Raw genomic sequence first — 12,045 nt, 5'->3', positions numbered from 1 at the left:
GCTCGCTGCTCCATTCCCTATTTACAAAGGGCAGGGATAAATTCAATAATCTGCAACTGAGATGTAACACATTAATGACTTGAAATTCATGTATGAAGAACCAGCATGCATGCAAACAACAAAGGACTGATAATAACAGTTGGTAGTAATGTTCTTTCCCCCATGTCCTCAGTAGAATTAAAACTTCCAGATCTGAAAGCTAGGAATTTTTGTATGATATGCAGGGCCAGTGGAACTATGTGGCAGGGGAGAACCAAATTATGTGGCAGGATTGCGTAAATTATGCAATAGTATAACTTCATTAGTTTGTCATTTTCAAACTTGCTAACATTGTCTGGGCATTGGTTGCACCTTATTAGTACCAGTGTAACACCCAAATATAGCAATAAGCAACAAAAATGGAACTAATCAACCTTTGCAAAGGGCCGCTCACTGCCCAACAATGTGTTTTTTTTAAAACACATATTTTTATCGGCATTTCTTACATGGCCTAAATGTCCTGAGAGCACCTCCCGGGTATGACTGCAAACATAATACTTCTATCACCCAGTAGTCAATCTGGTAATACATCATGCTCTACAAACAACATTGATCCGCATTCCACAATTGAGTCCAGCGTGTCCCTGGTGTAGCACGGCGGGCCACGTGGTGGAGGGCCACAGCACCGCTCTGAAATAAGGTACGTCACACTCGTGGTTGTATGTTGGCTGGAAGACCACGAGCGGTCTTTAGCCATTTATTTTTCCCCTCGGATGTCATCACTGAGGTTAATCACGCCCTGCAGCCCTGACAGTGCTTCCCTGATGGCGTTTCGGAAGACTTCGGTGGCCGATAACACCCCAAAGCTGAGCCTCTTATACCTCCGGAGGCCAACATGCGTTGTGAAGGTAGTGATGTATCTACTCTCCGGTTCAAGATCCAGCTGATGGTATCCCGCATTTAGATCTTGTTTCGCGACCCACTTGGCCTGTTCAGGTCGGCTACGATGTCGTCCATGGTGGGCATAATGTGGCACTCCCTCTTGACCGCCACATTGGGTAACCACATATCCACACAGAGCCAGATGGCTTCGGGCTGCTAGGGTTTAGGAGTGACGACCAACGGGGACACCCACAGGGTGGGGCCGGAGACTTTCTCGATCACGTCAAGGTCCTCAAGCTTTTTCAGCTCCTCCTCTACCTGCGGGAGGAGATTGAATGGCACTCTTCTATGCCTTAGGGCGACCGGTCTCACTGTGGGGACAATGTGGAGTTTAAACCTTTTTCCTTTTAGTTTACCCAGTCCCGTGAACAGCGCTGGGAACTCCTTCAGAATCGCTTCGGCATGGGAGTCATGGATTTGGTGGGCGAAGAAGACTAGCCCTAGGTCTTCGGCTGTGTGGCAGCTGAGCAGCGTGCCTTTCCTCCCTTCTGTGATGTGGAACCTGGTCTCCGTAGTGTGCTATCCGCTGACAACTCTGGCGTGAATGACTCCTCGGATGGGAAGCGGATCCGTCCCTCCGTACGTGTAGATCCAATCCTTCGATGGTGCGAACAGGGGCTGTGGCGATAGACGGTCATATTGCTCCGAATCCATCACATTGACAGAGGCACCTGTATCGATGAGGGCGTGGACTGCCGTATCTTCAACTGAAATGGAGCACATGGGTGGCAGCCTTCGGCGATTTCCGGTCCTGCTAACGTAAGACACTACAAACACTTCATAGTCATCATTGTCCTCAAGTGCCAGGCAGTGTTCCTGCTGTTTGGCCTCGCTTGTCGGTGGCAAGTCATCGATGGATTCAAGTTCTGGCTGATGGTATCCCGCATTTAGATCTTGTTTCGCGACCCACTTGGCCCGTTCAGGTCGGCTACGATGTCGTCCATGGTGGGCATAATGTGGCGCTCCCTCTTGACCGCCACATTGGGTAACCACATATCCACACAGAGCCAGATGGCTTCGGGCTGCTTGGGTTTAGGAGTGACGACCAATGGGGACACCCACAGGGTGGGGCTGGAGACTTTCTCGATCACGTCAAGGTCCTCAAGCTTTTTCAGCTCCTCCTCTACCTGCGGGCGGAGATTGAATGGCACTCTTCTATGCCTTAGGGCGACCGGTCTCACTGTGGGGACAATGTGGAGTTTAAACCTTTTCCCTTTTAGTTTACCCAGTCCCGTGAACAGCGCTGGGAACTCCTTCAGAATCGCTTCGGCATGGGAGTCATGGATTTGGTGGGCGAAGAAGACTAGCCCTAGGTCTTCGGCTGTGTGGCAGCTGAGCAGCGTGCCTTTCCTCCCTTCTGTGATGTGGAACCTGGTCTCCGTAGTGTGCTATCCACTGACAACTCTGGCGTGAATGACTCCTCGGATGGGAAGCGGATCCGTCCCTCCGTACGTGTAGATCCAATCCTTCGATGGTGCGAACAGGGGCTGTGGCGATAGACGGTCATATTGCTCCGAATCCATCACATTGACAGAGGCACCTGTATCGATGAGGGCATGGACTGCCGTATCTTCAACTGAAATGGAGCACATGGGTGGCAGCCTTCGGCGATTTCCGGTCCTGCTAACGTAAGACACTACAAACACTTCATAGTCATCATCGTCCTCGAGTGCCAGGCAGTGTTCCTGCTGTTTGGCCTCGCTTGTCGGTGGCGAGTCATCGATGGAGACCGGGCGAAGGCGTTGTGAAATGCCGCACAGCCTCGACGGGGCTTGCCTTGATCGACTGCTGCGGCACACTTTAGCAAAGTGATTGATCTTGCCGCAACAGGAGCACGCTTTCCCTTTCGCCCCACAGGCGGACGTCGCTAGGTGTTCCTCACCACAGCAGCCACATTGCCCTCCTGGCTGCATTCTTGGTGCGTCTTGTTGGGGTGCCGTGGGATCGCTTTGACCTTCTCCTCCTTGATGGACATGTGCCTGGGCGCATGCGGTGCAACGACGGGTGTCTGTAGGGCAGTCTCCAATTCCGCTGCCCAAATGTCTGACAGTTCGTGTGACCGAGCCAACACAAGGATCTCGTCCAGCGAGATTCCAGGTTGACGAAGGATCAGCTTCCGCAGGAGTTTGGAGCGACATCCCAGGATTATCTGGTCCCTTATCTCTTCTCTCTGATCCCAGAAGGGGCACATACTGGCCAGCTGGCGCAGCCGTGCGTAGAACATGTCGACTGACTCCGTGTCTGACTACGACGCATGTTTAAACTTGAATTTTGCAAAGTGGTGGTTGAGTTGAGGGTCGAACTGCCTATTTATTGAGGGCGGCGACCGCGGCCTCGTAGTCGTCGTCCACACCCGTGTTGGGGAGTGTCTCAAAGAGGTCGTAGATCTCCGATCCCCCATAGTAGATGAGAAGCGATCTCTTCACCGTTCCTTCGGTCTCCTTGGTGCCCTTAAAATAATGATTGAGGCGACCAACCCATGCCTTCCATCTTGGGGCCGCTGTGGCGGGGTCCACCGTCTCACTGAACGGTTGCAGTGGGGCGACAGCCGTATGGCTGTGTCCTGGGGGTGGTGTGTTAGCACCCCTGGTTGGATCATTTCCTCTGGCCTGCTGAGCTGCTGTGTCGTTTGCGGCCTAGACGCTCATGGCGTCTGTTTTCAGGAGTGATGGCACAGTACTGGTGCAGGGGGGGGCTGTGAGGAGCGTGCGCGCTGGTGTGTGGCTACGTGTGGTTAGCTGATGTTGACTTGTGGGCTCGTCTGTGTGGGCACAATGGCTCTGACTCCTGGTGGTGCTCTGGGCACTGATGCTCCTTTTGTGTGCTGCTGGTGGGGCTCTGAAGGAGGAAGGTGAAGCCCGCTGCCTCTGCTGCACTTCTGTGTGTGTGTCCACTTTTGCTTTACTTCCTCCCCCTCATCCTTATCGCCATGTCTAAATTCCTTTGTTTCCCTTATTTTCTTTTCAAGCAGCACGCAGGGCAGCCGTGCCTTGAGGGGTTCTGAGGCCAGCCATGTGTTCAGGCCTATGCAGAGGATCCAGGGCCTTGAGAGGGGGGGGCTCGCTGGAGGGGCAGAAACCTCGAGGGAGACGTCCCGGGCCGACTCAAGCTAATGCTTGACCGCGGCAGAGGGGCCGCAATACTGCAAGGCGCCACAGCTGGGGGCTTTTGATCTTGGGCGTCGCAATCACCATCAGGGCGTCAGCCGCCTCGCACTCCGCCGGCTGAACACACTCCCTTTCCTCCGCGGCAGTGCATTGATGTAAGCCCAGGCCGTCCCCAGCGGTGCGAGGTGATTTGGGCAGACGATGTCGTTGGCGGCAGCAGAGCGTTGCTGGTGGGCTCTGCCGAACGGTGACCTGGAGGCGGCCACGCCTGGATCGCAACCGGCTTCATCGCCAATGTAGCGCAGAAGGGTCAGTGGAGGAGGGCCGCAGCAGTGCTCTGAAATAAGGTACTTCACACTCGTGGTTGTATGTTGGCTAGAAGACCACGAGCTGTTTATTTATCCCCTCGGGTCGAGCCCGCCCCGAGGGGTCTGTGGATGCATGTAAGGTGCAACAAAGTAGGGGAGAGTCCGGGTGGCGCTCTACACCTGGTATCATACAGCCATTGCTCCTACGATTAACTTCAGAGTGAATATGTTATAATAGTTTCTGACAATTCCGTAACTAACTTACCCCCTTCACCCTCCGCAGTGACGGGTATAGTCATATATGTTCCTCCGTAGTGGACAGCCTTGTCTGTTTTGACTAGTGTCTCAAGTATGTAGCTTGTGGCTCATTGAATATGCCAGTAGGAGACCGAGGAGTGCATTTGGGCGGCTCATACCGTTGGTTCCTTTGCTAGCAATGGTGGTCGAAGAGTGGGATATGAATTTCTACAACTGGTTATAACTATGCCTAGTGCGTTATCTAAGCGTAACGTACTGTGTTGCCATGTCAGATCTGGGATTGTGCAGTCTGCTGATCAGCTTCGTCTAAAGCTCTAAAAGAAGCTAGTATTAGATCCCACTGCATGGCTATAGGTCATTTCCGGAGCCCCCTACGTTCTTCACGTCTGAGAGCGCTGCTTTCTGCTAACCTCCACTTCTCTACATCCTCCTTCCATCCTTGTGGACCAGGAGGCGTTTTTGGATTTCCATCTCCGAGTAATTCATCTTTTTGCTAAAAGTAGGGCTAAGTCTGTAAAGCCCAACAAAGTGTTTTGCTGCATTTTTTTTAGTAACATTTGAACAGTTCGAGCTGAAAAACATTTTTTGTTAACATCTGCAGATTATGCGTCAGATGATGGATTTTGTGGCAAATCACAGACGCACAGCTCCAGTGGCCATGATTATAGGACAGGACTGGAGGCAAGGATTATGCCAGTTTGAAGCTTAGACACTACCTGTAATGTCATTGAAGGAACAAATTCGAAATATATGTTTTTTTTTAATATTGATTATTTAGACCAGTCAGTCGCCTTGCTGTCTTCCAGCTGAACGTCTGCCAGAACTGATTCAAATAGGAGGTGGGTGGGTGCACACTGCCTCACACTCCAGCACTCAGTTTGCCCCGATGCATCATAATAAATGCAGTGCATGATAACACTTTCTTTGGTGTCAGGCTTTAGGTTTTCACCCTTGTTGGTGCAGCCAGTGCTGTGTTAGGATCTGCATTTACCATAATGCTAAGGGGCGAACTGTGCTGGGAGGTGAAGCAGTGTGCTCCCACCCCTTCTTGTTTTGAAAAGGCTTCCTTGAGCCATTGAGCTGACGAGCTTGTGGAGATGCACCTGTGCGCCTGTGAAAGGTACTGAGACTTGTAGGTATTGTGGCAGCCTGCTCAGCAACCCCATATAAAATGTGTTTTTATCTCTACTGATGACGGATAAAATCCAGAAGCACGTGTCTAGAGATGTACAGCACTAACTTGCACCAACTCCACAGGGCTTGGTCGCCCCACTCACTGCTGCCACTCCTACCTGCCTTTGCCGCCTCCTGCCTGCAGATTCCTTCGCTCGCTGCCCGCTGCTCCTGGGAATTTCCCGCTGCTCCTGGGAATTTCCCGCTGCTCCTGAGAATTCCCAGCTGCCCGCTGTTTCTTGGAATTTCCCGCCGCTGCCTCCCTGCGGCCTCGCCCCCCTGTGATTCCATTCGCCGCCCCGCTCCAGCCACCCAGCTGCTCCTCCCTCCCGGCTCCTAACTTAAGGGGACCGTAGGGGACCACAGAGTGTGACCGCTCAGCCCTCCAAAGGGCTTGGTCGCCCCACTCACTGCTGCCCCTCCTGCCTGCCTTTGCCGCATCCTGCCTGCAGATTCCTTCGCTCGCTGCCCGCTGCTCCTGGGAATTTCCCGCTGCTCCTGGGAATTTCCTGCTGCTCCTGGGAATTTCCCGCTGCCCGCTGCTTTTTGGAATTTCCCGCCGCTGCCTCCCTGCGGCCCCGCCCCCCTGTGATTCCATTCGCCGCCCAGCTGCCGCCACCCAGCTGCTCCTCCCTCCCGGCTCCTTACTTATGACGCCCCCAGAGCGACCGCGCAGCGGACGCGCGCAGCAGGAGCACCGATTGAGCGTCGAAGGTGCGCCAAAGGTAAGCCCGTCTGCGCCTGGCCCGCGCCCAGCGCCAGGACCCCTGGCCCTCCCCGCCAAGGCAAGACGACCCGACTGACCTACGACGCCGCCACTCTCAACGCACTCAATGCCGGCCGGACCCACGCCTGCTGCCGAGCCACCCCGAGACGCACCCACGGACCCTTCACCTGCTGCACCTGCAAGTTCACCTGCCTCCGAACCTGCCCCGCACCCGCCAAGACAAACACCAGCAGCAACCACCTCAAGTGCATCCTGATCAACACCCGCTCCGTCCACAGACACGCCGTGGAACTCTGGAACCTCCTCGACGCTACATCACCAGACGTCGCCTTCCTCACGGAAACCTGGATGAACGCCTCCTCTGCACCCGACATCGCCATCGCCATCCCGGACGGGTACAAGATCATCAGGAGGGACCGCATCAACCAGACCAGAGGTGGCATCGCCATCGTCCACAGGAACACCATCCGCATCACGACCGACGCCAACGACTCCTTCGCCGCAGCCGAATATCTCCACTTCCAGATTCACACCGACCCTAAGACGACCCTCAGAGGCACCCTCGTCTACAGACCCCCGGGACCACGCACACAATTCAGCGAAGACATCACAGACTTCATCAGCCCGCACGCCCTCCCCTCCACCGACTACATCCTCCTCGGGGACCTCAACTTCAACCTGGAGAACAACAAGGACCGCAACACCACCGCCCTGCTGGAAAACCTCGCCAACCTCGGACTCAAGCAACTGGTCAACACCCCCACCCACTACGCCGGCCACACACTTGATCCCGTCTTCTCTTCCAGAAAGTACATCACCTTCAGCCACGCCACCGGACTCCACTGGACCGACCACAGCTGCATCCACTTCAGCTTCAAAAGATCCACGACTCACCACCACCCGCAACAGGTACCTCACAGGAATTGGAGCAAGATCACTGCAGACCAGCTCACCACCTCCCTCAGCCGGAGCCCACCCGCCAACACAACGGACCCCAACGAAGCAGCCCGCAACTTCACACAGTGGCTGACCGCCTGCGCCGACGACCTCGCGCCACTAAAGAACCCTCCCAGCAGACCCAGAAGCAAGAAGGCATCCTGGTTCACCGACGACCTCAAGGACTCCAAGAAGACCTGCCGCACCCTCGAGAAAGCCTGGCTCCTCGACCGGACCACCGTCAACATGACCGCCCTCAAACACGCTACCCGCAAGCACCACCAGCTCATCCGCACCACCAAGAAGAAATCCCTGAAGGAACGACTGGACAACAACGCCCACGACAGCAAAGAGCTCTTCACTATCGTCAAGGAGTTCTCCAACCCCAGCACCAACGACATCACTCCGTCACAAGACCTCTGCGACTCCCTCGCCTCGTTCTTCCACCGCAAGATCGCCGCCATCCACAACAGCTTCGGCGCCCCACCCACGCACCCAACCGTCAAACCAACGCCCCCCACCGCCACCCTTCGCACCTGGACCACGGTGACCACCGAAGACACAGCCCGCACGATGAACACCAACCACTCCGGATCACCGACCGACCCCTGCCCACACCACGTCTTCAACAAGGACGACTCCACCATCGCACCCCAACTCCGGAACATCATCATTGCCTCCTTCAACACCGCCACCTTCCCGGAGAGCTGGAAGCACGCCGAGATCAGCGCCCTCCTGAAGAAACCTACAGCAGACCCCACCGATCTCAAAAACTTCCGCCCCATCTCGCTCCTCCCTTTTCCTGCTAAAGTCATCGAGAAGATCGTCAACAGACAGCTGACCGCCTTCCTCGAGACGAACGGATCCCTCGACCCCTCGCAGTCCGGCTTCAGAGCCAACCACAGCACCGAGACCGCCCTCATTGCAGCCACCGACGACATCCGGACCCTGCTCGACAAGGGGGAAACAGTGGCCCTCATCCTCCTTGACCTCTCCGCTGCGTTCGACACGGTCTGCCACCGCACCCTAGTCCAGCGCCTAAGCAACATCGGTATCCAAGAGAAGGCACTGGAGTGGATCATCTCGTTCCTCGCCGGAAGAACACAAAGAGTCCGCCTCCCCCCGTTTCGCTCCGAGGCCACCGAAGTCATCTGCGGCGTCCCGCAAGGATCTTCACTCAGCCCCACCCTCTTCAACATCTACATGAAACCTCTCGCAGCCATCGCACGCCAGCACAACCTCAACATCATCTCTTACGCCGACGACACCCAGCTGATCCTCTCCCTCACCAGAGACCCCGACACCGCCAGAACCTGCCTACACGAAGGGATGAAAGACGTCGCCGAGTGGATGAAGGACAGCCGCCTGAAACTGAACTCGGACAAGACGGAAGTCCTCATCCTGGGATCTTCGCCCTCCGCCTGGGACGACTCCTGGTGGCCCCCAGCCCTGGGCACCACACCCAAGCCAACCGACCACGCACGCAACCTGGGCTTCATCCTGGACCCCTCCCTCTCGATGACCAGACAAGTCAACGCCGTCTCCTCATCGTGCTTCAACACCCTGCGTATGCTTCGCAAGATCTTCCGCTGGATCCCGACCGAGACCAGGAAGACTGTCACCCAGGCACACGTCACCAGCCGACTGGACTACGGAAACGCCCTCAACGCCGGAACCACAGCCAAGCTACAGAAAAGACTCCAGCGCATCCAGAACGCCTCCGCCCGACTCATCCTGGATGTCCCCCGACGCAGCCACATCTCCAGCCACCTGAGGAACCTGCACTGGCTCCCCGTCGACAAGAGGATCACGTTCCGGCTCCTCACCCACGCACACAAGTCTCTCCACGACCTGGGCCCCAAGTACCTCAACGACCGCCTGACCTTCTACACGCCCACCCGCCAGCTACGGTCCACCAGCCTCGCCCTCGCAGCCGTACCACGCATCCGAAGAGCCACCGCCGGAGGAAGATCCTTCTCTTACCTGGCTGCCAAGACTTGGAACTCCCTCCCCATCCACCTTCGGCTGACCCAGGACCATCTCGCCTTCAGGAAACAACTCAAGACCTGGCTGTTCGAGCAGTAGCATACCCCTCCCCCCCAAGCGCCTTGAGACCCTCCCGGGTGAGTAGTGCGCTATACAAATGGCATGATTGATTGATTGATTGATTGGAACACTCCAGTAAAATCTCAAGTAATCATGTATTACGAACTGTATTTACCATAATGCTAAGGGGCGAACTGTGCTGGGAGGTGAAGCAGCGTGCTCCCACCCCTTCCTGTTTTGAATAGGCTCCCTTAACCCTTTCCGTGCTTGTGACGGAACCACACCATCACGAACGCGCTGTGCTGGTGACGGAGCGGCCGCCCCGCCCACGCTGATGGAATTCCGCGCCTGCACGGCGCGATCTATTGAGCGGGCTGTGACAGAACCACTCCGTCACAAGCACAGCGCGCCCGTGGCTCGTGACGGAGGGTTCCGTCACGAGCATGGCGGCGCCACGCGGCGCTAGGGGGGCCGCGCGGAATTACCGCCGCTGCCAAGGGGTTAAGCAATTGAGCTGACGAGCTTGTGGAGATGCGCCTGTGAGAGGTACTGAGACCTGTAAGGATTGTGGCAGCCTGCTCAGCAACCCCATATCAAATTCGTTTTTATCTCTCCTGATGACAGATGAAATCCAGAAACATGTGTCTAGAGATGTACAGCACTAACCTGCACCAACTTTGGTGGAACACTCCAGTAAAATCTCAAGTACGCATGTATTAAGAACTGCATTTACCATAATGCTAAGGGGTGAACTGTGCTGGGAGGTGAAGCAGTGTGCTCCCAACCCTTCCAGGTCTGCCAGACTGATTTTGCTTGCCCTAGTGCCTTCAACCAAATGTGCTGAAAAACAGTTCACTTTATTTCAGCCTGATACATAACCCATTTCACCTAGTAGGCCAAATCTGAAGCTGAGTCACTTCATTAGGTTTACATTCCTGTATTATTTCACCATATACATTCAAACACTGGGCAATACAAAGTCAATGTTTGTCGGTTATGGCTGAATTGGAGATGGATCTAGCAACTAATTTAGTCCTCCTGGCCACAACAAACTTAACTCCCTCCTGTCTAAATATAAAGCCTTTACAAAGTCAGTCAAAAAGCTTTTATTATCGGTTAAAAACCATATAAAAGACATAGAAATCACATCATATACAACAATACTATGTACAAATAAATTACAGAATAGATATAAAAAATTCATAAAAAGACATTAGAACGCAGAGTACTTAAGTTAAAACGAGCGTTGGTATCTCTCTATTGTACACAATTTGGAAGCTGGCCCACCACGCAAGATAAGTAGAAAGAAAGAGGGCCACCCATGTTGTAACTATTTGGAACCCTTTAAAATCGCGCACCTTGTGTACCACATTGACAAAAGAAATTTAGAGGTCACAAGAACAAACATGAAAGACGTATCTGATTTAAAAAGTCTAAAAGCCTCTCTGTAGTCTCTTATGCCTCTAAGCCGGCAACACTGAATTAACCACTTAGTTCTTGCCCTAGAATAGGAGGGGCAGAAGAGCAGAACGTGAAGATCTGTCTCTCTGCTAGCCTCACATCCTGGGCAAGTACTTGTGTGGAGTGGTGTTTTTGACCACTTGTCGGTGGTTTCCCTCAAGGGAAGTGTGCCATGCCTAAACTGGAGATAGAGTTTCTTAGCCAAAGGTGGTTGGATTTGGTCTAAGAATCTCTCAAAAGAAGGGTGGGCCTTAATCTCTAGGAAGGCATTAGTGAGCCTACCCAGGGTCGAATTTGTTAATAGGAGAGCCCTCCCGTACTCTTTCAATGCTATGCCCAATACCTTCCTAGGGAGCGAGGCACAAGCCTCCTCTGGGAAGAATGACAGGTCCCCCCTACCCAATTTGTGTGCGAGGCATTGGATGTACTTCAACCACGGGATCTTGCCCACACCCCCTCTGGCTAGCAGATCCCGCAAGTCTTCCCTATAGCTCTCGAGTTCAGGGGTAGCCCAAAGTCGTCTCCAGTATAAGAGAGGGCAGTTTGAAACGACCTCATGGATTGGCACCAAACCTAAGTCCAACCTCAATGGAACAAGGGGCGTGCTCCGGGGAAGGCGCAGGAGGCGTCTTATAAAGCTGTTCTCAGTGAGGAAAAGGGGGGCCACACTTGCATGCCCCCAAAGTTCTGCACCATAAAGTGCGCCACCTCTTGCCTGCGCCTTGTAAATTTCTACAGCCGGTCCCATAAATTTGAGGGAAGATTTACTGTGAACTTTTAGGATACCCCCGATGACTGGGCAAGTTTCATATTGGCTTTGGCGAACTGTGAACCCCAGTCCATTTTATCATTAACGGTAACCCCCTGATACTCGAAGGTTGACACTCGGTCTAGGGCAGTTCCATCCAGATGCGGGTGGGGCAGTTCGAGTGAGTCGAGTTAAACGCCATATATTTCGTTTTGGCGAAATTAATTTCCAGGTTCCTCATTTTACAAAAGCTAGATAAAGCTTCTAATGCTCGCTGTATACCCCCCAGTGTTTTTGACAATAGGAGGGTATCGTCAGCGAACATTAGTGCCGGGATTTTCCTACCAGCTAGTGAAGGGG

The 12,045-nt window shown here is 54.1% G+C and overlaps 1 protein-coding gene across 4 annotated transcripts in view; it reads right to left on the bottom strand.

The window, feature by feature from the left end:
• CSNK1D (casein kinase 1 delta) overlaps positions 1–12,045 on the bottom strand; it is a 662,772-nt gene that overhangs the window by 227,634 nt on the left and 423,093 nt on the right. The window lies entirely within an intron of this gene.

The sequence above is a fragment of the Lissotriton helveticus genome, chromosome 7 (genome assembly GCF_964261635.1).
Source record: "Lissotriton helveticus chromosome 7, aLisHel1.1, whole genome shotgun sequence".
Lineage (NCBI taxonomy): Eukaryota > Metazoa > Chordata > Amphibia > Caudata > Salamandridae > Lissotriton > Lissotriton helveticus.
The sequence above is the reverse complement of the archived record's forward strand: the minus strand, read 5'-3'. Positions and strand labels throughout refer to the sequence as shown.